General features: G+C 40.4%; 1 protein-coding gene across 6 annotated transcripts in view; it reads right to left on the bottom strand.

The window, feature by feature from the left end:
- Window positions 1-26,107, bottom strand: part of THRB (thyroid hormone receptor beta) — a 157,012-nt gene extending 130,905 nt beyond the window's left edge. For 4 of the 6 annotated variants that reach the window (XM_042042767.1, XM_042042766.1, XM_042042769.1 and 1 more), the window contains exon 1: window positions 26,011-26,107. The gene's annotated coding sequence lies outside the window, so the exon portion shown is untranslated. Of the gene's footprint in view, window positions 1-25,285; window positions 25,542-26,010 lie in introns of those variants that run through there. The other 2 variants (XM_042042774.1, XM_042042770.1) reach the window with 1 other exon arrangement.
- Window positions 26,108-26,136: the final 29 nt, after the last annotated feature.

Below are 26,136 nucleotides of genomic sequence, written 5' to 3'. Positions count from 1 at the left end.
GTGCTGTGAGGCAGCAGACAGTCTGCACAGTCTAAACTCTGGGACCTAGGGATGCATCCTGAGAATGTTTACTACCGGTACAATGCTAATAATAATCAGCATGTGGGTATATGCTCTCTACAGGGTAAAAAGGCAGAAGAAAGTCTGTGTTTAGATCGGACAGCAAAGACAAGATCATAGCCGGGAGGCAGAGAACTCATAAAATAGTTCCATTTAAAGCATACATACAGATTAAAAATTAACCACTGTTGCCAAAAAACTGAACATAACCCCACCCACAGCTGTACCTGCCTACACATGGACTGCCAAATGCAAGTGGAATATGTGCTCTGTGCTCTGCTGCCCCACCAGCATGACCAGCCAAGAACCACCATCTCACATCTGTCCTGCTCCCCAAGAAAGTGCCCAAGAGAGAGTCACCATTTATTATTGCTCTTGATGACTGGCTGTCATAGAAATCAGGGACCTCAATGACTTTTTGGAAGCTAGTTATCCTCCTGGGTCTAAGAATTCTTAAATTTCAGCCACGTAGCTTGACCCAACTGTTCAGAGGTGGAATAATGTTGAAACAAAAATCACCATTGCTACTGCTGTATGCTTGTTGAGACCATACTAAAAAGATAAAAACTCAAAGCTGCTTTACTGAAAATGCTACAAATATGCTGTCCAGAAGCTATTATCCTCTCCAGTAAACAATGAGTCCACAGATTGTAATGTCTGCAGTCCTGTTTTGCCAGCATTTCCATTACAATTCTCTGTTTTAATGAAGAACTAACAAGATTAAATACACTTTGGCTAGTAGACCTTCAAGTTCTATTACAGTACATTGTATTTACATTAGAAATGTTAATGTCACAATTCTCCTTGACTTTGAAAAGTAAAATGATAAATTAATTTACTTTTAAAATAAAAACCATACCAAAAATAGTTGTTTAAAGTCTTCAAATTTATTCCACTACTCTTTATAGAAAAGGTACGTTATTTATGCCATTAAAAGGAAAAGCTAAGGCATTTTTGTAATGTAAGAATTAATTGAATTCAAGAGAACTAAGCATATCCCCAAAAAGGGCAGCTATTCCCTCTGTACATAGTATAATCATATGCCCTAAACCCAATTATTTTCTTCCTCTGAAAGATATTTAAGGATGTCATCTCCATAGGGCCTGGCCCAGTGCCACGGGAAGCACAACGATGCACACTGTAGCCGATGAGAAACCCTGCATTCCACTTAGGCTTGAAAACCTTGTTTAGGACCAAAGACTCGAGTGTGAAAAGCATCAGGATGTTGAAAACAAGCCTTCATCCTTATTTCTTAACTACTGATATTCATCAAAACTTTAAAAAAGCAACCAACTAATAGTCAGATCTAAGGGGAATCTTAAAGCTTTATACGTGACGTATGGCGATGGTGAAATGGGAAGTTTTGGGAACTCGGGTATTCATCCCACGTCTGTTTAACCATATACTGCAGTTATTGGTGGAAGTCACCACTTCTGAGATTGATGGTACAAACAGCATCCTGGAATTTTCTCCTCTCCTCTGCCAGTTTACTGAAGAAACCAGGCAGCAGATATGCTGAGACAGCCAAAACAAGGTTTCTTCAGCCATTCAATCATCCTTAGATTCAGACTGCTTTACACCAGATGCCTGATTTTAATCATTGTCCATATGTCTGAGTAAGCATAAAATACTGCAGAGATGAGACTTGGACCTTCATATTTTTTCTCAGAAAGCATACACTCTTCTGCTTATAATGACCACAGTGACACACTAATGATTATGATTTTCTTAATTGTCCCTGGTTTGTCTTCTGTGAGATGGCTGAATTTAAAAAGCTAGTATCTTGAAGGACAAATGTACAGTAAGTATTGCCACATAACATCCCCAGCCAGTAAAGTTCATTGTTGAGTCCTAGAATAAAACATGACAGACTTTGTTATGTTATCTTTTCCAGGGTGTCACTACCAACCCAACACATCCTAGAACTTAATAAAGCCTGGCTGCCTTCAACTCATGATACACCCAGAACATGTATTTTTTCCCCCCACTGCTTTTTCTAATAACTGGTGCTGTTCTATTCTTCTTGGGATGGTGGATGACAACCACCACACCTACACACTGGAATGCAGCTGTCAGGGTACTTCCATCCAAAATTAAAGCAAGTTCCATGAAAGCAAAGGTTTAATACATGCATCTAATGGGGGCAACATACGGTGAACTGCTCTGTAGCACATTAACTGCTTTGAGTCTAGGATTTTTTTTGTTACATTTCTTTCTTCTGTTTTTTTTCTACCTGTATGGCACATGCCCTCATTTAAATCCTATGTACAGCATGTGTCCCAGTAAATTGTCCCAGTGCAGTCCAGAACTGTGGCACAGACTGCATGATTTGAGCAAGAAATGTCCTTAAGCTCTGCATACATTTTGAAAGCTATGAAAAATACCCAAAGAATAAATAAAATGGAAATCTGACATTTGAAAGTCAGTGGAAGCAAGCTTAAAGGGAGTATTTATTTCTTCTTATTTACAGTACTCTAAAGATTTTAAGGTGTGTTGTACATCAACGCTGCATAATCATCAGGCCCACAATTCTGCTGGGAAGTGTTTTTTAAATGGCAGTTTTGGTTGCCTATATGAAACAGACAATGAAATAAAAGCAGGTATTTCTAAAAAAGGGCTTTGGTAAATGTCTCCCTATCCCCAGTATATAAAGCAAAAAGTTTCAGTGAAACTGAGTTATATTTCATTAGTGTCTGCAGCTGCCTAACTTCTCTTCATCTCCTTTGGAGCAGTGGTGGAAAACATTGTTACTGACAATGACATCATTTGCTAGTGATAACCAACTATGACTAAATTTAAAACGTTGAATCAAGGGTTTCTGGCTAAGGTAACAGGATAAAAGCCTTAAGGAATCATTTGCTTTATTTTCTGGAGCTAAGGTCAAGCATGCTGAAGCTCCAGCAGTTTTTTTGAAAGGTGGAATAGGGCTAAACTCCAATTAAGAGACAAACTGACAGAGTAAGATATTTGCTTAGGAGTTAAGTATTAATGTACCAAAGCAAATCCATTGGATTTGCCTTTTGTGTTTATTTCTACCAAAGGAAAACAGAACAAAAAAAAATCTATCAAAGTATTCAAATTCAAAACTGGATTCACGCACATTGAAAACCTTGGAATGCACAACTAGCAGACAAGGGGAAAGTGGTATTTTCCCCACTTTGGATGCTCCATAAAAAAGGCTTCATTTACACTTCTGTATTTTTAGAAAGATGGTGGTATTTGCTTGTTTCTTCCAGTATATCACAGATAGTACTCAGCTACTGGGTTTATGAGGTACTTGCAATTGTAACTCAACAGACAAATCCTTTGTTATAAAGAGAGAACAAATAATGGGGATTTACAAAGCTGTAATTATACTGAGAGGGTTTATGTGCAAGGATGTATTAAAAGAAATACTATAAGCAAAATAAATTTTTTTAAAAGAAATCCTCTGAGCATTATCACCACTTATAGTAAGGGATATTTTACCATAAAAGGGATTTTAAATGCATATCATTCCTAAAGGATGCCCACAGACTCTGCCAAGCTCTCCTACGTAGGCTGAAGTTGGTAGCATATACCTGTTTTACGGTTAGCAAATGATGATGAACAAGCAGAGCAAACTTTGAGCCCAAAACAAATCACACTAAAGGCAGATAATGTACTCCAGCAACCAGCCAAAGCATGTCAGCTGCTGCAAGCCTTGGCAGTGAGTGGGAAGCAGAGACCGAGGTGGTGTGCCATCCCCAGCAGCCGCACAGGTGGTTGCATGACAGGCACGAGCAGAGCCACGGAGCGAGACATCCAGCCCGGCTCCAGATCAGGCTCCTGTAGGGACACCAGCACGTGAGTGACACCCCTTCGGTAACACACCACCAAGGACAAAGACCATATTCTTGCCTTTGCTCTGGTCCATCTGGTCATGAAAGGCACTTGGACACAGGAGCAGGATGCCCTAAACCATGGGGGATGCAGGCAGTATTTTGGATCTCCTGTTTCACCAGCAGCTTGCTGAGGACAGGTGTTCCCAGTACACCAGAGACCTGTGGCTGGTTGCACAGCATTCCCCAGGAGACCCACTCCAGATACAGCTGTGCCCTGAGGATGCTTTTGAAGCTGGCTGCCAGCCAGCCTGTCCTAACAGTGAGGAAACACAGAAGCAAAGAGGACTGCAAGCATCCCACTATCTGTATTAAAGATGATGTTAGGTTTCACTTCAATATATTCCATGAGCAGAACATAGCTGAGAAGTTATTTTACTATGTGATGCACATTTTTTTATTTAGTAATGGCCACCACAGTTTCTACTCTTGTTAACTCAGAATGATTTCTACATTTCCTCACAGTAAAACATTGAGCTGGGAATAACAAAGTCAAAATATTTTATATAAATTTAATCTGATATCGTTTTGACCTTACTGGCTTTTTGGTAAACTGAAATGGGAGAATCTGACCATTATTTAAGAAAATATAGCAAATAAATTGGAATTACTTTCCCAAACCTCTTCTCTAAGATCAGTGATTCATTTTCCTAGTTTAGATTTTTAAAATAATTGATTACTGCTATCAGTAACATTCAATTCTGTATTGGATTTTTAAGGTTACACTTGAACACATCAGAACTGTTGCTAGGGCAATGTATGACCAAAAAAAATCCACTACTTTATTATTAATTGCTTTTATGGAGGCAGGCACTATGATTAATTAGATGGTCAAGGGGATTCCAGATCCATGCAAAAGACATCAGTTGCACTAGTAATATGTTTCCCCTTATTTTTTTAAACATACTAATTACAATGCTTTGACTTTTGGCATGGGTCCCTGAACTGAGCTACAGGAAGGCAGTACGACAGGGAGGAATAAAGTGGTAGGAGGCACTTGGACCAAGGTGCAAGGGGGCTGAGTGGTGCCAATTTGACTGGAGGGAGGAATGGGCAGCATCACCTCTACTATCCTTCCACATCAGCATAGAGCTGGTGGTGATAGGAGGTGCTCAAAGCCTGCTGCAGAGGAGAGAGACAGGGAAAATAGGGGACAGAGGCAGAGGCTCATAGTCTTCCATCTTGATCCCTCTGATGTATGATTCCATGGCCATAGGAAATATTAAGACACAAAACATTCTACTTTCTCTCTTATCAATTTCATTCAGAAAACGTTTTCATACTTGTTTAGTTCCCTATTTAAAAGGAAGGAGTTCAAGAAGTGCTTGAACAACGCTTTCAGGCACATGGTGTGATTTTTGGGGCTGTCCTCTACAGGGCCAGGAGCTGGACTCCATGATCTTTGTGAGTCCCTTCCAGCTCAGGATATTCTGTGATTCTATGACAAAGCAAGTAAATATAATAGCTAAGCTACAATGGATTAGAAATCCACACTTTCAATTTTACAAACCAGAAGAGCTTTTGCTACATATAATATTTCAACTTTGGTGTTTGACCCTGAAATTAGAAAAAAAAAATCTATGATTTTTGTATTTGGGATCAGTCATAGGGACTACGTAATGGAAAAACTCTATAACTTTCTGAACCATTATTTTATTTTGTTCTCTCGTGGTTCCAATTGTTCATTGTTAATTAGATCCATTCACAACAACTCATTGTGCAAAAGGCATACTCTGTTTTAATCAAAATCTTGGACAGCATTTTGGATGGCATCTTTAAAAACTTGGACAGAACACTCTGCAGTTTCCTCACTGATGAGGAATCAAAATTATTAACTATGAATGCATCTTCCATGGGATGCTGACACTTATTATCAGGTTATTTTGATTCTTGTTTCATGGAACTATTTTAGGTTTCCTTCTGTTTTGTACCTGCTTTCTTCACTCAGAACAGTAGTGAATTGAAAACCTGACCCATAGGACACATCCATGGTGAACTCCTAAGTAATTTTTTCATTTCCATTTTCTGCCATGAAGAAAGTGATCCTATAAACACAAAATGTGACTGACAGTCTCACCTATTTGAAATCAGATCATTTTATTTATTACATTCAAATTATTTTCCCCATTGTTTTAGCAGTTAAGAGAAATGGCCAGTGTTTGGGAATGAAACACACCAGCAAGCTCACGCTCATGGACTGTCTTCATAGATGTATTTTGGTGACAAGGTTCAGATTATCCTCACAGGTAGTTACTGATGACAAAAATCTGGAAAATGTTTCCTTGGCAGAAATAAACACAGCACACCACTTTTATCTATCAATATATAAATTGTCATTCGATGAAACTTTTGATTTTGGTGCTGCTGTTTCAAGAAGCCTTGCTAGGTTTTACATCTTGCTCCGTAAGATTAAGTTATTTCTTTTATGTCAGGCCACTTAGCAACTTCCTTCCTACTGTCTCCCCTCACCAGAGCCCCATGGAATCACAGACTGACAAACTCAGTCTTGCTTAATCATCTGTGTAGCAGCTTCATCACCAAGGAGAAGCAAAAAAGGAGAAAGTAGCATTGTTTATCATGTTTGTTGGCACATGACAATGGGATTGAGCACACTTTCACAAGTCTGCTGATGACACCAAGCTGTGTGGTGTGGTTGACACACTGGAGGGAAGAGATGCCAGAGGGACCCTGACAGGCTTGAGAGCTGGGCCTGTGCAGAACTCCTCAAGTTCAACAAGGCCAAGTGCAAGGCCCTGCACCTGTGTCAGTGTAGTACCAAGCTCAAATATAGGCTGGGTGGAGAAAGGATTGAGAGCAGCCCTGAGGAGAGACTTGGAGGTGTTGGTGGATGAAGAACTGGACATGACCCAGCAATGTGCACTCACAGCCCAGAAAGCCAATTGTGTCCCGGGCTGCATCCAAAGCAGCGTGGCCAGCAAGGCTAGGCAGGTGATTCTCCCCCTCTGCTCTGCTCTGGTGAGATCCCACCTGGAGTGCTGTGTACAGTTCTGGAGCCCTCAACATAACAAAGACTTGGACCTGTTGGAGTGAGTCCAGAGGAGGCCATGAAGATGATAAGAGAGCTGGAGAACCTCTCCAATGAAGACAGGTTGAGAGAGTTGAGGTTGTTCAGTCTGAAGAAGAGAAGGCTCTGGGATGACCTTGGAGCACCTTCCAGCACCTAAAGGGAGCCTACAAGAGAGCTGGAGAGGGACTTTTTACAAGGACATGCAGTGACAGGATAAGGCAGAATGGCTTTAAATGGAAGTAAGTAGGCTTAGGTAAGATATTAGGAGGGAATTCTTTACTATGAGGATGGTGAGGCACTGGAGCAGGTTTTCCAGAGAAGTTCTGGATGCCCCAACCCTGGACACATTCAAGGCAAGGCTGGATGAGGCTTTGAGCAACCTATTCAAGTGGAAGGTGTCTCTGACCACAGCAGGCCCTTTCCAACCCAAACCATTCTATGATTCTGTGAAAGAGCCACAAAATCCGTGTTGTAAGGGCTATAAAGAGAAAATTACAGAGGATTCTTAACTGCAGTATATAAAATAGCAAAATCTCACATGCTGTCTAGCCATCAGTTATTCCTGCTAGCCTTCCCCTCGCAGGCAATAATAATACAATTGTTTTATAATAAATGACACTATATCATAAATTATAGTATCATCACATTGTACTATGTAATCACAGATAGATGTAAAAATCTGTTTGATTTTAATCTTTAACTTTTTCAAACTATGAAAAGCTTTCAAACACAGTGTGGAGGGAAAGTAATAAGCTCAATTTGCACATACAAGAGGTGATTTTGGATGCCTGGGCATTTCTCTGGCCAACTGAAATGTCTTTAATGGAACCTTGTTTCCAGTAAAAACTGAATACCATCTTTCAGATGGTTTAGGTTATGCACTCTAAAATGGCCTTATGCCAAATCATGAGTCACATTTGAAAATTTAAGATCCTGTATCTAGTATCAAAACCCAGCAAAAAAATTAATTCCTCAACTCTTATCAGAGTAGCACCATATTTTGGAGAAAATGAAAGATCACTTTGGTTGGTCTCTTTCCTAAAACAAAACAAAACACAATAGCCAAGGTTTTCAACCGGCCAGTTAAAAACAAACAAATAAACAAACACAAAAATAAGCCTCTTTCTTAAATGGAGGAAAAATTATTTTAGATTGCTCACAAATTAAACAATTTCTGCCTGCACTTTAGAAGAAAAATCATAATAGCAATGACAAAAGCTTGTCTCCTTTTTCGACATGGCACATAATGCTACGTCAGCCCATTTCAAGCACTGTGCCTCTAAAAGTTTAAACTAAACATATCCTATTTCTACCACTGAATATAAATGCTAAGGATCAAAATTCCCCAAAATTTGCCTAGTAAAATTAGCATAACTAGCAGTTTGCCTGCACAATACTTGAAGAATTGACATTCAAAACTCTTAAAATTCTGCTTTGCCCTGAGAAAAGACACTGAAAAGCAGAGACTGATGGAACAGCAGCCTGCTTCCTTGTCACACAACTTTTATATCCGTAATTCCAAGCAAGTTTTGCAAAGTAACTCACAGACATAGAGTTTCAGGGGAAAAAGTTCAACATAGCTGAAACTGTGTTGGTTGGATGCTACAGCACGACAGACAGCAGCTCTTTATGCCAGCACAGCAGGAAAAAAACCTCAATTGCTTTTAATAGACAGGCATTTAGTGCAACTAGTATAATCTGGAGTGACATTTTCTCCTGTCTATTACGTAAGCTGAAAGCTAAACTTATGCTTCTATACAGTATATTGCCTATGTTCAACACACTGCCTTATCAGCTTTCTCTCCATTTTTAAGGCATTTTAGTAGCAAAGAAGGGGGGATTTATCACATCTTTCAGATCCCTTCTTAATATAGTATTTTCTTCCATTCTGTGTTCATGTTGCCACACAGACAGGCTTCAACAGGAACTGCTCTTTGTTTAATTAGCACTGTTCATACTCTATATCTAAAAACCTCTCTGAGAATTTTAACTATCCACAGAAAATAATTTAAAAGGTAAAGAAGAATCCAGGAAATTCAAAGAAAATAAGAAATTAAAAGAAAAAAAAAACCAAAGAAAAGATGGAATTTAAAAACCCAAGGGCAGTCAATCCATTTTACCAGCATCATTCTCTAACACCTCTTTTTCAAAAGAGGAAAAGCAAGGAAATGGGTAGTTAGAGACATCACCATTTTTATATCCCAGGCATCTTCCAGAATGTGCGAACATCTACCTTCGCAACAGCAATTATCCTTGACAAGATTTTCAGAATGGCACCCAGCAGCAGCCTTAGAGAGATCAGGAACTGCCCACAGAAAGAGCAAAACAGATAATGACAGACTTGCTCTGCTTAAACAGGAGTTTATGACTCCAAGATACTTAAATTAATAATTCTTTCCCAATCTTTCTGTCCATCTAGCTACTGTTACTCACCTCTGTGCTGCCCCTGGATAAAGCTGGTATCTTAATCAGTAACCCTTTCAAGATAGTCAGCTCCGATAGACTGACTTGGTTTTAATGATTTTGATAGACAAATAAAGCTGTCTAAGTGCTAAGGAGTCTGCATATTTAAGATTCAGTTATTGAAGAAGCAAGTGATTAAAATCTAGTGGGTTTGCAAGACAAGTTCATAATACAACATAATACAACACGTAGCATCAAAAGGCCTCACCAGCCAGACATCTGAATACCAGAAGGAGACACAAGGCATAAAAGAAATCAAACCTTCAAAAACAGCGTACCAAATTGATTAGGCAACACTGGAAGAATGAGTCTTACAAGAGACACTTTACTGTGTGTATGTGCCAAACACGTTTATGATTTCTCTTAAAAGACCTATCTTGCCTTATCCTGGTAGTACCAGATAGCTCACGTCCCACCTGCCTTCCAAAAAACTGTGTATCCCGCAATAAACAACACTGCCTCCATTAGAAGAATGTTCCTTCCAGGTACATATCAGCTCCTGAAAAAGTACTAGAAATGTCCTACCCCGACGTTTTCAGAGCTGCATCATGAGCAGGAATCTCTGACTTTCCCAATCTGAAGCAGGAGCATTCAGTATCTATGCACAGACAACACTGCACAGCTTGTTGGACTACCTATGGGTGCGAGAGAGGTGCTGACCACTCACCCAGCTCTACAGACCACGAGATCTACAGTCTGTAGATCTCCCCATCTCACTCAGAACTGCACATCTGCTGAACCATGCCACTGATGCTACCCTGTGCATCTGACAGAAAGCCTCCTCCATGTGAAGCCTTCTGCTGGGAGCACCGAGGGGAATGTAAGGCAGCAGCAGGCACAGCTCTAGCTCACAGAGCATGACAGGGTGCTGTGCTCAGGAGGTACCAATACCGAGCTCTCTCCTGCCACAAAACCCTCCTGCAGACAGTATAGAGCCCATGAGTGCCCCTGTGAGCCATCCAGACACAGGATCAGAAAAAAAGTTTCGAAAAGCCTTACAAGAGAACAGAAATCTATGAAAGTGCTGACAGACTCACTCAGAAACCTCAAGATGCTCATGCAGGGAGCAGTGACTGGAATTTCAAATATAAAATATACCATCTACCCTATACCAGACAATGCTCTTTGTTTTCTATTGAAATTTAGTACAGGGGCTGAGAAGACTTCCTATGCCCACTAGCTGGAGAGGGCTGTGAAACCAGCAGTGGCCCATGCTCTGCCCTTTTTCAGAAAATAGATGCTGAATGAGACAAGCAATGGGAAAAAACAACCTTAAGTTCAGCACAAAGGAATCTTTTTCCTCATTACAGCACAAAAAACACATGGCAGGGGTGTATTTCCATTTAGTTTTCTTTGTGTTGGTTGCTTCTTTTATTTCAGACTGGTGTCGAGCTGGTGAGGCTGACAGCCATTTTCATTCACTTGGCAGAGCCCAGCTGCAGGTAAAGTCTTCACATCATGACAGCACTGCTAACATTTTCCCTCTAATTATTTTTGCTCAGTATTCTATTCTCCAGGTCAAAAAGGAAGGAAGAGCTTCAAACACTTAGAAGAGATGCCTCCTTCTAAAAAGAATTATCCAGAAAAACTGCAATTCAGAATTAATAAAGCCTCATGTCTTTTCTACAGAGGTTTTTTGAGTCCTATATGCAGAGGAGAGTTTTTCATTTATCAGGCAGCAGAAAGGGAAGGGCTTTCTACCAGGCGATTTTGAAATTCTTGGTCAAAGGTTAACTTGGTTTTTAACTTCAAAGTACAGAAAAACTGGGAGGTTGAAAGAATACCGTGAAACTTCAGAGAGATATTACCAACCTGAAACCAGGCTATGAAGGCACGTAAAGCTGCCTTCTGTGCTACACCTTTCCTTGCTCTTGGTTTCATTGGCAGTTCCTAAGAAGGGAAAAGGCAAAGTCCATTTGGAAAAGTTTAAAATATAATCATATTTTTCTGGCTGGCAGCACCAAAGGTGGAAAGGCAGTTTCACTAATTAGGATCTGAACTTCTGCTTCGACTTCAGGTTTTCATAATGTTACTAGATATTTTAAAATATGGTACTCATTCATTGCAGGGTGCAGCACCCGCAGGGCAGTGAGTAATGGTTATACTCTTGCTTCAGTACTGGCAGCAGCATGTTGGACTGGAAAATGAACCTCTATTTCCTATCTATTTTTATAATCAGTTTATCTACCATCTCCTTAATTCTTACCCCCATAAGCACACTAGAAACAAAACATTTAAGTTTCAGTACTACACTGAAAGACATTCACAACCCTGCCATTGACAGCTCACCAGCGACACTGACTTGTAACTGAGGACAGCATTTGGCCCCAACCAGTAGTCTGTATGAAAAATTCATGAGCTAAATCTTTTCACTTCTTTTATAAATAGGAGACAAAATGAGGGAGTCATCACTTAGTCAGCCAGGGAATGATTCAAAATCCAAACCTAGGATATCATGTTAAGGAAAGTAACTGGTAATAGATACAAAGTATATTTTTTCCCCATAGCAGGAAAAAGGACAAAATTAAGTTGTTCTATTTCATGCCTTTTTTTTCTGTTGCTTCCATTAATTGAAAATGTATACAATACCAACTAAACATAGCAGTAAGTTATCGGACACAAAATAGAAATCTCTAGTATTATATGAGTAGATACATTTTGCTGCAGCCCTGAAGTCATACATGTTACTGAGTTCTGGTTTATTTGCAAGCTTTCCTGTTTCTCTAAACACAAACATTGCTTCTGTATTTTGTGACTAGTTCTATATTATGAGGTGATATTAGCTGAGGAGGTGACAGCTGACAGGAACTTTTGAATGGAAGGGTCTCTTTTTAACTGATACACACAAAGTTCTGTATTAGCTCTCACAAGATGCACTGTTTACTAAAGATGATTACCCACGAGTAAATAATGAGTCATGATATCCTTAAAAAAGCAAACACACAGAGTTAAAGAATAATTTCTAACACGGGTAAACAGACAGCACTGAAAATTGAACCACTTAGGTGCATTTGTCCTAATTAAGTGTTTAAAAACCAGAGAAGCTATAGAAAATAGCCATAATTACATAAAAAAATATGTCAGAAGATCTTTAAAAGACTGTATCTCTTTTCATATGACTGTAAAGCACCATTTACAGACATACAAATAGGTAAATGCAGTCTTCAATATATGCAGGTACAAAAGGAAAAGGGATTTTTATTTGGACAACACAACACAAACAAACCATGGTATTTTGTCATTCTTGATGGATTACTACTCTATCCTTACAAACAATTCAGACCAAACATACTGGAATTTAGGCAAGAAAGCAGCACTGCAAATTTAACACCATAATTATAACAGGGATGCAATCTGCTCATTTTTATTATATGTTATCAGATGACTTCCTAGCACTTTGGAAATTTCACGTCAGGAAATTCATCTCCAAACAATCACCAACTGGTGAAAGAGTCTCTTCCTTCATTATTGCTACTTCCATATGCATCTTATTTCTAATGCCACCTTACACATTTCTAAAATCACCACTAGGCTCCAAAAGTTCCTCAGGGCAGTATGATGACAGAATGAAGATTATGAAAAATAGGCTTACGCCATGTCCACTATTCATCTGTAAGGATTTTGCCTAAAACAGTTTGCTCCCAGTCATTCTGCAGAGCCACCCAGACACCTGTGAAGTTCATCAGCAGTTTTAGCAGGCAAATTAAAAGGAATCTAGTGATCCTTATGACTTTTCAGCAGCTGAGAGTGGTGGCTCTGGAGTAACAAGAGTTAAAGACCATAAACATACTCTACTGGAACTGTGACTTTTCTTTTAATCTTCTGAAATGTTTCCTTGTAAGGACTAAACTAGAACAAGCTGGATTCTTTAAAAAAAAAAAAAAAATTAAGAACAATAAGGAATTATGTGAATATAGGAAAAACCGAGCTGGTTTTTTGAGATTATGTGATTTTAAATCACAAGTTCCTTGAAAGCTGTTGTAACATTTTAAAGAGCATTTTTTTGAGAAGAAACAGACAGCCAGTGAGATGGCCAACCACAGCATGGATCTCACAACCTGCCCTGCAAGTTTTCTAAATTACAGACACACTTCTGAATCAGGGTCGCATATAACCTGCAATTCTGCAAGGTCCTCCTCCTTTTCTGGCTCACTAGTGATTGTTAAGATCACTGAAAAGGCACCGAGTAGCTTTAGCTGCCAATGTTCATAATAAGAGAGATGGCACTTCTTCCCTGACAATCCACAAACCTTAAAATACTACCAAAAAGAAAAGGAAAAGGAGAAAAGATCACTGCAATCAGAGCACTTCAACTAGAATAAAGACTCCTTTAGGGCACTTTAACTTCCAGTCTGAAGCTTAAAGGGAAAATTAAATAAAATCTAAAATGTCACACAGTGCTTACAAGACCACATATGCTTACTTTCAGCAAATACCACTGAATCCTATTTTTGCTGTATGTTGCTTTATATTATTGCATATTTTTAACTACAGAAAAATATTACACTTAAATAAGGAAATACTTCCATGTATTTTCCTTTTTCCTTTCCATGATGTAAATGGCCCATATTCTCAGTGTTGTTACACTAGAGTTAAATTAGGTCAAAGGCATTTAGTGTTCAAAACCAGGACATGTCACTACTACCACAAATGATCATACAAGAGGGGACTTCAGTAGCTGGCTATTCCTCATTCTCCCAAAGTCTTCTTGTTCTGTAATACACAGCTGCCAGTGCTTTACACAAATTAATTCCTATCGAGCACTTCCAGGGTGATAATACCATCACACACGGACCAAAGTCTAGTAAGCAGATCCCCTTGTTAAAATTTTAAAAACCCTCACTTTTTGCCATTACATTTTACCAATACTTTCAGACAATACTGACATGGTCACTAACAGATATATACAGACACTTTGCGGTCTTTGCTAATGTAATTTTCGTTTCATGCTCTATTATTTTTCCAAATCCTGCCTGAACTCTTTCCTGTTTAATCTCTTCTGGTTAGGAAAAAAAAGAATAAATAATGAGCAGTACACAAAAGGGAATGCAGCGTTCTAGGACTGGGCTTGTGTGAACTACAGGAAAATGGTACAAAACTGAGAAGAGCTGGGATAGCTGTAGCATGATGTCATGACCTCTGTTTACAGCCACAAATTACATCAGCAAAGTGACAGTGTTCTGAGTGACCCTGCATTGCTTAATTTTCTCTCTCTTTTTTACCACTACTGTGCCTGTCTTTGCTTTACCAACTCCAGTTACTTCCTCCAGTTCGATAACGGTCTAAACAAACATGTACTTCTCCTACACGTCCAAGCAGAAGACCCAATTTTACTGTCAACACAGCCAGATCAAAGGAGCTAACCTGTTATGGAAACAGCAAGGCCAACACCCTAATAATGCCCCAATTCCTTCTGTTAACCAAAGAGATAAAATTATTCTTAATTAACAATGTGTAATTCAGCAGAAACATAACTTGAATGTAAGTGTTGACAGAAAGTGAAATTCATTGACTCAAAAATACAATGCATTTACTCCCAGAAATTCAGCTACTGATCTACAAAATGCTCAAAAGACACAAAAAATACGTGCTGTGCTGCACATCCAGAGATAACAGAACAGTACACTATCTTAATTCAGTAGGTTTTGCTCTGTTTGTTGAATTACATAATGCTGATTAGAGGACATTAGCTTGGATTACAAAGGGAAGAGCATTAATTGCATTCAATACTGCTGGCTAACTGACATATAAGACTATAAGGAGCCTTGAGTTTTCACAAACCTTCATCAAGTTTTTCATAAAGATATCAGTAAACAAGAAATGCAACAATATTCAACAATAAGATTTCACATTACAACAGAAAAAGAAAAAAAAACAAAACAAAACCAAAATCTAAGGTAAAGGTCTGAAGAAGAACACGTAAGAGCATGGTATAAATTTAATCCCCAAATCAAGATATTAGAGTTGCCATATACACAGATGCATATGGCTGGGTATACTGATTCCAAATTTAGCACTGTAGATAAAATTACTTCCATCTTAAAAACACCCTGTAAGCAGATCACTTTGCTCACAAAACTGCTGAGCTTTGGAAAACAGTAGGCTTGCATCACCTACCTTTATTTCTGCCTTTCTTGATTCTCCAGCCGCAATAGCCACTGAAGACAATCTCATTAAGTTTGTTTTGGAGTCCTGACCCCTGACTTCAAACGTTGCAGGAAGATGTGCATTTATTAAACATACATAAGGTTGACTGAATTTCAGAAATCATTGTTGGGATCATAGCCTTTTCTTTCTGACATATCACTTCTGGGCACTACTTAAGGTCATAATCTGCCTGTGATACTCACAAAGACTTTTTCACATGGAAATGAGGCAGTAATTCCACCTCTTTGATATTACTAAAAAGGTAGGTTGTTCACCACTAGGAACATCATTGCAGAAAACACATCCAGGTAAACTAACAGTATAGTACCACAAAGACTGCTGGCATCTGCTGGCTATAACTTAGTAACTCAAATTTACTATGCTGAGACAGAACATAAAAGGTGTGATACCAGACATCATTTTTTTCTGACTCAAAATGCATCCACCAAAAAAAGCAAAAAGCATGCAACAAACACGAATCCCCAAAGACTATCCTCAATACAGATAAACTCAGCAAAAGTTAAGCGTTTAAACTGTAACTTCTGATCTGCCCATCTGCTTTCCCCACTTTGCCCTGCTCTCCAGATGGGTAAACAGGTGAGGTCTTGAATTACTCATATGTAGCTCTGTAGTTTTGCCCACACCCTTCTTCCTGTTACACCATCACCCAAGTGTTGTGAAATTTGGAGCTCCTAACAGAGATTGCAGATCATAACTTCACACAGCAATAGGTAAAGCTCAGTCCTATTCTATCACATGCCTTGCAACATCTGCCAGGTTGAATCTCTCAAATTCTTCCTGCCTAAAGCTCTTTCTGGGTTTAAATATTTCTTCTCTTAAAGAAGAAAAAAAATGACACTGAGGTTTCCACGATCCTAATTTGCAAATTGTTTCAAGCTCTTTTAGATTAGATTACCTTCCAAAGCAAACACAGTAATGCCATACTACTCTCATTTCCCAAACACAGACCGCCTTAAGACTGTGCAGGGCTCACAGTGCCTTTGCTTCTTTCAGCTGCCCATTTTCACACAAATGGCTTTCATTGACTCCAGGAGATCTTTGAAAAAGTACAGGATGTTCCACTCATCCAGAGCTATTTAAAGGAGCAAGACCTAAAGAAATATTGACAAGATTAGGCATGATGTATCAGGAAGCACTTAGCAACAAAACATTAAAAAAGAAACTTAGACTGTAGATTTGATCTTGTAGATCTGGGCTTCAGTGGTAAAGGTCTCCCTTTCCATATCTTTCTTGCACTATCAAATAATTAATTCAGCTGCAGACTCATGATCATCAAAACGGAATACAGCTATATTTATACAGACATGCTTTGAAGAGGCTGAGCTCAAGTTATAACTTGGCTTGGAGCTGAACTTCACAAAGAGCAGTCCAAGCTTTTTGTCTTATTGCACACTGTGCTTGTACAGCCAGCAAGCAATATCCTCTCAGCAACTCAATTCCCCTTTTCCTTCTATCTCCAACATAAATTGCTGATAAATCTTCCTGCTAGTCCTAAGCTAAGAAAATGAAGTATGTCAAAAATATTGAGAAATAGAATTTTTTCAGGAAAAAGGCAGCCTGCACTGTTGTTGCAAAACACAGGTTAAACCAATGTGAACTTATATTACAGACATGAATTTCTAGCTGCCATTTGTGGATGAGATCCATCTATGAGCAAAGGTAAAGAGATGTCTGCTACACACCTGGCTGCCAGCCAGCGTCCACACTGGTCCCCACAGGGCTGCCTTATGAGTAGGTGTAGCAGTAATGGGAGAGGGAATATTACTTGAGTTCAGGTTTTGTGGCAGCAATTCCGCCACCTTCTTGCTTTCAGAACTTGGGTTTCTTGCTAGAGACACATAACCCTAGAAAGAGATCTCTGAAAAAGCACTGGTAGCCAAACTGGACAGCAAAGGTCAAGGGAGAGGGGAGGGCAAAGGTTCACAGAGTAGTCTGCTTATGTAAATTTGGCTTTTTACACTTACATTCCTATGAGCAAAGTATAATCAGAAAATTACTACTGAACAGCAGGCAAGTCCTGGCTCCTTTTAAAGCCTGTGATTCTTCCTATGGGATCAAAGGCAATGATCCTGAGAATTGTCCTCATATGTGCAAAGGTGAGAGCATGAATTCTCTAAGTTTTAAGTAAGCTCGTAACTCTGATCTGTGCATGGAAAATGCATTTAGAGTACCTTTTAAAGTTACAGAGATGCTTCAGTTATGTGTGTAGACAGAAGCAATATTATTTGCTCTGCTAATTTGGTATGAATTCATAGTATATTTTTTTTACTCTCCTGAATTTATTATGGACAAGCCTGACAGACCAGCTTAATTTGAAAGTGTGCTCTACACTTTCCATTGAATGAATCTATCTTAAATTATTTTGTATTTCACTCAGCTCTAACAAAGTGAACTGGAATTCTCTTTCAAAGCCTTTTCAGAAAGTTTCAGTCAAGGAATGCCTGAGGCTGGTCTGGACCTGCAGGCTGTCCAGTCCACCACCCTGCTCAATCAAGCAGGGTCACCTGGAGCAGGTTGCCCTGGACCATGTCCACCTGTTCTTTTAGTGTCTCTGAGGATGGAGATGCCACAACATCTCTAGGCAACCTGTACAAAGAGTCTTGCTATTTCTACAGAAGTAGCAAAGGAAATGTTTGGGGTTGGGCTTTTTTATATACACAAAATTTTAAATTCTTTTTCTTCCAACTACTTGAATTCTATTCCTTGGAACAGAACTTGTAACTTGGCAAGAAAGGACCTTATGACAAGGATGAATTCTGCTGTCCCTGTGAAAATAAAATCTAGTCAGAAAGGAAAAATGGGGGAGAGGGGCTTGCCTAAGTTTATTTGTGCTTCACAAACATTTGTTGTAGTACTTGGAAAAAAAACATGTTCCATCCAGGTTCTTGAATTTACCAGCTATCAGGAATTTCAGAAGATGCGAAGACATCTGAAAACAGAAGGGAGCACACTCTATGTACATAGGGTTTTCCATGTACATGGCTTCATGCAAGGAAAGTGGCACTGGAGAGAAGCCACTGCAGAGCCAAAGCAAGGAGACTTATCCATGTCAGTGCAGGTAGGATGGAGAGATGAGGATGGCTAGCTCAGGGAACAGCTCTATAGAGACAGTATGACCAGAGCCCTCCCTCCCTCGGGAATTACAGAATCCAGCACTTTCTTTCCCCAGGTCATGCTACTCCCACTCGTGCCTAACCTCCAAGCACAAAAAGCACTTCCCAAAACTAAGAGAGTGCTTTGATATGCGGCCTCTTGAAGAGATAACAGCAGAAGATCCTTCTGCCTCACAAAACACACTCCCACCATCCTCCCACCACTGGAAAGTCACGGCCAGAATGGCTGCAAGCACATTCCCCGCATCCTACCGTGAGAGTGGCAGCGGGTGAGATTCATCTTCCCTGGGCAGAGGATGAAAGCAAACAGGCTTCCTAGGAGGCCTGACTATCAGAGCAGTCTCTGGGTTCTCCCAGAGTTCAATGCAAATGAAGACAGCTGCCATCAAGATGGTATCTTGTGCAAGAACCTACTCGGCAAGAAAGAAGGCTTCATGCATTTCAGAAGCTACAGAGCCTATCACCATTTTTGTCCAAGTCTCACAGCACGTGTCAGTGCTCACACACACACGCAGCAGAACTGCCAGGTAGGGGTGCAAGGGAGGGAGATGCCAAATGGCAGTGGGACTGGGGATAAAGAAAAACCCCAAAGAACTCAATACTCAGTAACTCAGAAAGTCAGGAAGGCATAAGCACAGCTTCTGGCCAACACAATGGCAAGCAGGACTCTCGTCATTGGCGTATCCCTTCTGGTGGCAAGAAGGCCCCGTAAGAAGGAATCAGGTGTATGGCAGCTGCCTTCAACATCGGCCAGATTCAGCAACTGGAGCAACTGACAGGACATTCTAAGAGGAAAGAAGGTCAAGGATGCTATCTCCATGCATAAGACTCTTCAGAAAAACAAAAGGTCTCTAGCATCCCTCTCCCATTTCTGGCAAAGGAGAAAAGTGTGAGGTGTCTGAAGCATGGGACTGGGGGCAGGGGAAACAGGACAAGCAAGAGAAATAGAGCCAAAGAGTTCGCAACAATTGAACATGAAGCTGGGTAATCAGGTTAGATACCTTCATGGTGCAGAGGTGATTTTCAACTCAAAATTCGCAATAACCAGTGACAAACTACTGTCACACATGTATAACTCACAGGCAAGGACCACATGCTCACAATATCCTACATAACCAATTGCATACCCTGTGATCTGATCCCAAGTTTCCTGGTTTCAAATAAAGTTAAGAGGAAGTGTAGTTTTCAAGGATGACTATTATTACATAGGGTTAAGCACCCTGAAAAGTGAAGCAATACCATTCATGGACTCTAAACCTTAGTTACCTGCATACATTCAAAGACACCTGAATTAAGGCTGCATATCAAACCCTAATTCTGGTATTTCTTCTCCTTTCTTTAACCTTAATAATCAGCAACTTCTGCAGTTGAATAGTTGATCCAAGTCCTCTGGCCAAAGCTGTTTTATTCTGGTCACACAGAGGATTTCAATAAACTAAATCACTTCAGTAAGTCACATCAGTGACTCAGGCATAACACAAAATATATGCAGTTCAGCACTGCATAGGAAGCAATCTGTGTTCCAGATATATTTTTCTCTGTATTGGTAGAAATAAAACTATATTTTAATATTTAGAAAAAGTAATTATTTTGCTTTAAAAATTAAATTTGTCACAAATACACTACAGAGGAATATTCTTTTAACTCATATGTGCATGGTCATGTATATTCTGGATTTACACGGATACAACTCTGTACAGACTCTTTCCCAGTTTATCTAACTGGATAATGCATTTCACCTTATCTTTTTTTAATGAGAAAAAATGCAGTATAGAAGGTAAGACACCTAAGTTATAAAAGAAAGCTCAAGATAAACCCTTCAATTTCCTGAAGTGAGGAACAAAGTTATTTTAAGCCTTATACATAAATGCTACAGCTCATAATTATACTTTGAGGCACCTTGCACACAAACATGCCACGTTTTTTTTAAAGATGTATGAAATATTAAAAATAAAACAGAGCTGGGGACAAGTTAATAAATCATGGGAATAAAACTATTTTAATGTAAAGCTAGAAAACAGTATAATGTCACATGAAGGCAATCCTACCTGTCAAAAGGTGCAAGAAGGTAGGCAAATGGACCAGGAATATTTTGTGCTAAAGGTCAGAGGAAAAAAACAACACTAAAGAAGAAATATCTGCAATTCATTTGTGCTCATTCTTTCCACTGGTAGGAAACCAAGCAGCAGCAGCAGCACTCCATACCTGCCAAAGTACAGCTGGGCTGGAGCACATGGCAAAGAGCTGGCACAGCAGAATCAAGAGAAACAATGGAAAATCATGAGTGGGAGGTGTGGAGTTAAGAGGATACTTAAGGGGGCAAAGGTGCAAGACCAAGTCAGTGGAAGAAAGATGTGAAGGTCTACAAATGAAAACATAAGAAAGGAAAAGGCCCATAGTTCAAGAACACTGTACAGCTGTAGATAATGAGAGCAAACATGACACTTGACTCAAGGAAGTCAACTTGCAACGGTGATGAAATCAGCTCTTCTTAACCACAGAAGAATATTTTTCTTGTGAATGTTTTGAAAATGGTTTATCCATATGCATGTCACTAAGATATCAGTTAGTGAGCAATTGTTCAAGGACCCAACTACACTTATGTAGTTGACAGATACTTCTGGTTTTCGTCAAAGAGCTCCTTTATTTTCCTACCACAGCTGTTGCAAAGCACATCTTACTGTCAAGCAACATTGGTGCTGTACCTGCGGCATGCAGTTCATGCCAACCAACTCCCACGAAGTATTAAAGAAGACACTCAAGCATCAGCATCAAAATAGGGAAAAAAAGTTAGCAGGTGAGCAGAATGAACCCAAGATAAAACAGAAATCATTGTGTATGCATACATACAAGCCATTTGGTTCTACATGTACCAACTTCACTCCGTCCAGTAGAAGAAAGACTTACATTTGGGTTGACTTTAAATTCACTCGATGAGACATTGATCTTCTTGCTCTGTTTTCTACCTTACTATTAGGAGCTTGATAATCAGTCATTTTATTTCTTCCAATGGAAAAACAGAACCCTAATTTATTGGGTTAGGTTCACCAGAGGACATAGAACAGTTCCGTAGTCCAGAATGATCACACTGCTCTCATGCATGTAATCTAATTATAACATAAGAGTATTTGCCCTTTTAGCTCACCAGTAAAAATTATTACAGCTTCTCTATATTTAAGACACTTGAGGATATAAAGTATTTCTTTTAAACTATGGTTTAATCTTTAATTCTTTCACTAGTTCACTAGTTTCACAGGATATTTAATTTCTAATAAGATACAATGGGTTAGAGTAAAATGAGAATTTTTATGACCAAAAGCATTCAAAATTGAATACTCATGTTAACTTTTGTGTTTCAAATAAGCATTTTATTTGCTTTCAATTTCCTCCTCTCTAGTTGCAGGCTTACATGCACTTTGGCAGTATGACCATGCATTGAAAAGGTTAACAACAGAACCAACTTTCCCAACCAGTCTTTTTACTTGCATTGTCCCCCTACCATGACCATGCTTAAATTAAGTAGTTGTGATGGATAATGGAAGAAATCTCATTCACGTGTTGTGAATTAAATGAGAGAAACAACTTATGCAAGACTCAATTAGTTTATTCAAAATGTCCTCTTGGACCACATACAACTGATGGAATAACATAGAATTAAAGGAATACAATTCTTTAATCTTTACACAGAAATTTATAGTCTGCCCTTGATTTTAATGACGAAGGTTCTCATAACACATGCACTGTTTTTTTAGTTATCCCTGTACAATACATAAAATCCTAGCTCATCCCTAAGAAGGGAGATTATTTCTTCACTGCACCATTAATGACAAGTTTAAAAAATGCCAGCAGCAGTACTGCCACACTAGTGGCCACGTGAATTATTCTGCTACCTTTTTTGATGGGATAAATTAAGCCAAGCAGATCCCTGGACTCAGACTTCCTCACCTACCCAGAGGTCTTCCTTCAGTTAAGCAGATAGAAGGAAAGCTCCTTGGTGACTTGGCAGAATTCTGCTGTCATACACCTGAAGAGCTACTGAACAGCTTTTATTTATTTACTTAAATGGGGCCATGCAGGAGAGAATCTAGGACTACATATATAGCCATTTCTGATATTTGGAAAGAAGGGAACAAAGATGAACTGTGGAAATATTAGGACAATCCTTCCTGATTGATCCTCTGACCCTTTCTGACAGAAAATTCACACATTAAGATCCTGACCATAATCTCTGGAAAACCATGGCATGGATGTGCTGCCTCAGTCCCTGCAGGTAGGTGGAGAGTGCCTCAGCACTATCTCCACCTTTCCTCCAGAGGCCAGATTCTCATGTGATTTGGAAATCCCACAGGAAAAGGGACAAGAGGGAGAAAATATGCAGCTCTGCACTGCTACCCTACACCTTGCAGTACAGCTCTGCTTTCTGCCATGACGGCCATCTCTCATTTAAGAGCAAATTAGTTTGGTTGGGAAAATTAGCACTTTCCAAATCCTAGAAGGAAATCCAAGGCATGAGGGCTCACCGTAATTGTGCTTTTCCTGCCTTCCTTCATCTGAGCCTATTTACCTGAGCTTCTTTCACATGCATGCCTCTTTTGCCTTCTTTAACTTTTTGTAATAAGCAAACCCCAAATCAGTAAACCAGAATATGATGGTGGAGAGATAATGAGCTCCAGAATTTCCTTTTCCAAGGAGCCAAAATTCCTGGTCTCACCCTTCCGGTGGTAAATGAGATTCTTGCTGGAGGACGTCCTGCCTCAAATCAGGTGGGTTTTTTTGAGGTTTCATCCCCTGACTCTCTTCCAAATGGAATCAAATTTCAAGACAGGCTGCACTAGACAATAAACTCTGACAAACTTCCATGATTTAAGTTTAGCAGTCCTTCTCCTCCCTACTGTCTCTTGGCTGGGTTTTTACAAATAGCCAAGAGGAAAAATCATGCTCATCATCAACAACAGGGAAGCCAGGAGAGGATATACGCCTGCCACAGGTATGTGTTATTCTGCAAGCTTTTTCACAGAACACTAGTATCTGTTATCACTAACAACTTTCTCCCCTTCACATTTGTAAGAAAAAAAACCCCAAAAGGCAGCAAACAACCACATACTGAACAAGGGAAGTACAACACGCACATCAGAGAAAGCATGTCTTATGACTTCAGATGTCCCACTAGTCTTTGAAAGCTCTTTGAAAAATACCTGAAGAAACCCATCTTCAGGGTAAGCAGCCTTCAACAAAGCATTTTCACTTTTTCCAAAATCCCCCGTGTCATCCTGACGTAACAGGAAGCGATCAGATAATAAAGTTAATGCTGTAGCATATAAGAGAGTGAACAAAAACACCACCACTTTCTACTGAGCAGAAGAACATTCTCACAAAGAGATAGTATACAAAATAATTGACTCTACATAATGACTTGGATATGCAAAGCATTTTGAAAGGACTAAAAAATTTGGCGTAGCCATGATGTGCTCAACACCAACTCATACAAGACGTTATCCAAAACCAGCAAAAATCAATGGCAGATTTTCCATCAACTCTAACAGACTTTGGTTTGAGCCCCTTCAGCTCTGAAAATCAGAGTTCACACAGTTAAAAGCAGACGAAAACCACAGCTAAATCCTGCCTTTTCCAACATGGAGCCATAAGACGTTTGAATTTCCATCCAGCAGCAGTGCCCTCGGTTTCACAACTGGTATGTCAGGACTAGATTATTCCATCATTAGCAAGTAACAATGGAACACACCAGCTCATCCAAAGGTCACCAATTCAAATAAATTGGAAGAAGGCTGAGACTAATTTAAGGGTCCTGGGACTAATATGAAGGGTGATTTCATGCCAGTTAGTAGAAAAGGAAAAAAAAAGCCCTGTGAGGAAGGAAGTAGGCATACACAGTTTCACAAAACTTTTGTTGTTATTGTGCCTTAAACAGCTGTTCTATGAGAAAGTGAAGGGCTATACTTTCCAGTGATTTACTCCACCTTCTTCTCTTTAAAAAAAAGGCTGTACATTCATATAGCTGTATTATTTAGGGTTCAAAGTAAGGGAGAGAACTCAAGCCTCTCTGTGAGGCAATACAACTAACCAATGCAAGTGCACTGATTATGGTAAAGTCTCCTGAAGATTACCTTGTCATTACTGAAATTTCTTAAAAAAGAGCAAACCCTTTGCTCTGTTGTTTTGGTTTTTCTACTCAAATGTTTATTTTGAAGGGAAAACAGGAATCAGAAAATCTAGTAAATTGTCTCAACACACAAGTAGCACTGAACTGTAAAAGGAAAACAAACCATTTTTATAAAAATATCCAGTCTATCAATTATGCAAACATATATTTACCACAGACTAAGTTTTGTAAATAAACACTAAATATGTTACTATAACTAGCAGATGGCTCCGTTCAAATGCACGATTTTTGTGTTAAAATACTAAAGGGAACACGGGTTATACTATAGGAAAAAAGTCCCGTTTGCCTTCCTGGTAAGACCTGGTATTTATTACAGCGTTTTTAACCTGTGTTTTGCCTTCCTGCATCCGGATCACAGGAGGGTAAACAAGGTTTCTGGGGACCACGGGGCTATGGGGCTCCTACCACTCACCAGAGCAGGTGCGATCCTTCCTTCCCACCGGCAATTGGCTTCATAGGGCTGACAATTTTCCCTTTTTCATTTTACTCGTACGCTGCCTGATCAATCCACCCACTACAGCTTCCAAACCTTCCTCGTCTATATTTAGTTAACAATTAACACATTTGGCTTTTTAACTTCGCGGATTTCTGTTGTTGTTGTTGTCGTCGCCGCCGCTTTAGAAAGTCAAATAGAAAACTTCAATGGATAAACTCTTAACGGGGAAATACCACCTATGCTGCAAACATAAATAAATCAGGAAGCGCCGGCAGCCGCGCACGTCGCCGCTCCCCCCGCCCGGCCCCGCCGCCCCCCGCGGTGATGAATACCGCCGGTGCCGCGGCTCCGTCCCTGCCCTCCCCGCCGGGCCGCGCCGCCGCTCGCCCCCCGCCGCCCCCGGATGCTGCTGCGGGCGGGCGGCGCCCCGACGGCCCGGCGGAGCTCTCTCCCCGACAGCGTTTGCGCGCTGCTGCCGCCGCTCTCCCCACCGGTGACGGCTAAATATAGTGAGCGGCCGGGGAGCGCGGCTCGGCTCCCCCGCGCCCGCCCCGCAGTGCCGGCAGGACGGCGGGCAGCGCGGCGATCCCCGGGGGCGCTCCGGGACGCCAACCTGCGGAGCCGGCACCCCCTGCTCGCCCACGCCCGCGGTCGGGCGCGCTGCCCGCCGAGCGGCAGCCCGGGTGACTCGGGTGACTTACCGGCGGAGCGGAGTGGCCGCGCCTGCCCCGCGCCGCTCGCCGCCCGTCCGGGCGCGGTGCGGTGCCTCTCGCCGCGTCCCTCCCGCCAGCCGCCGTCTGGCTGCGGACGTGACCTGGATTCCCCCC

This window comes from Corvus kubaryi, unplaced genomic scaffold (genome assembly GCF_017639235.1).
Source record: "Corvus kubaryi isolate FWS band 111438036 unplaced genomic scaffold, C.kubaryi_AGA036_p1.0 37398, whole genome shotgun sequence".
Taxonomy (NCBI): Eukaryota; Metazoa; Chordata; class Aves; order Passeriformes; family Corvidae; genus Corvus; species Corvus kubaryi.
Note: the sequence above shows the minus strand (reverse complement) of the source record. Positions and strands in the feature narration are given on the sequence as shown.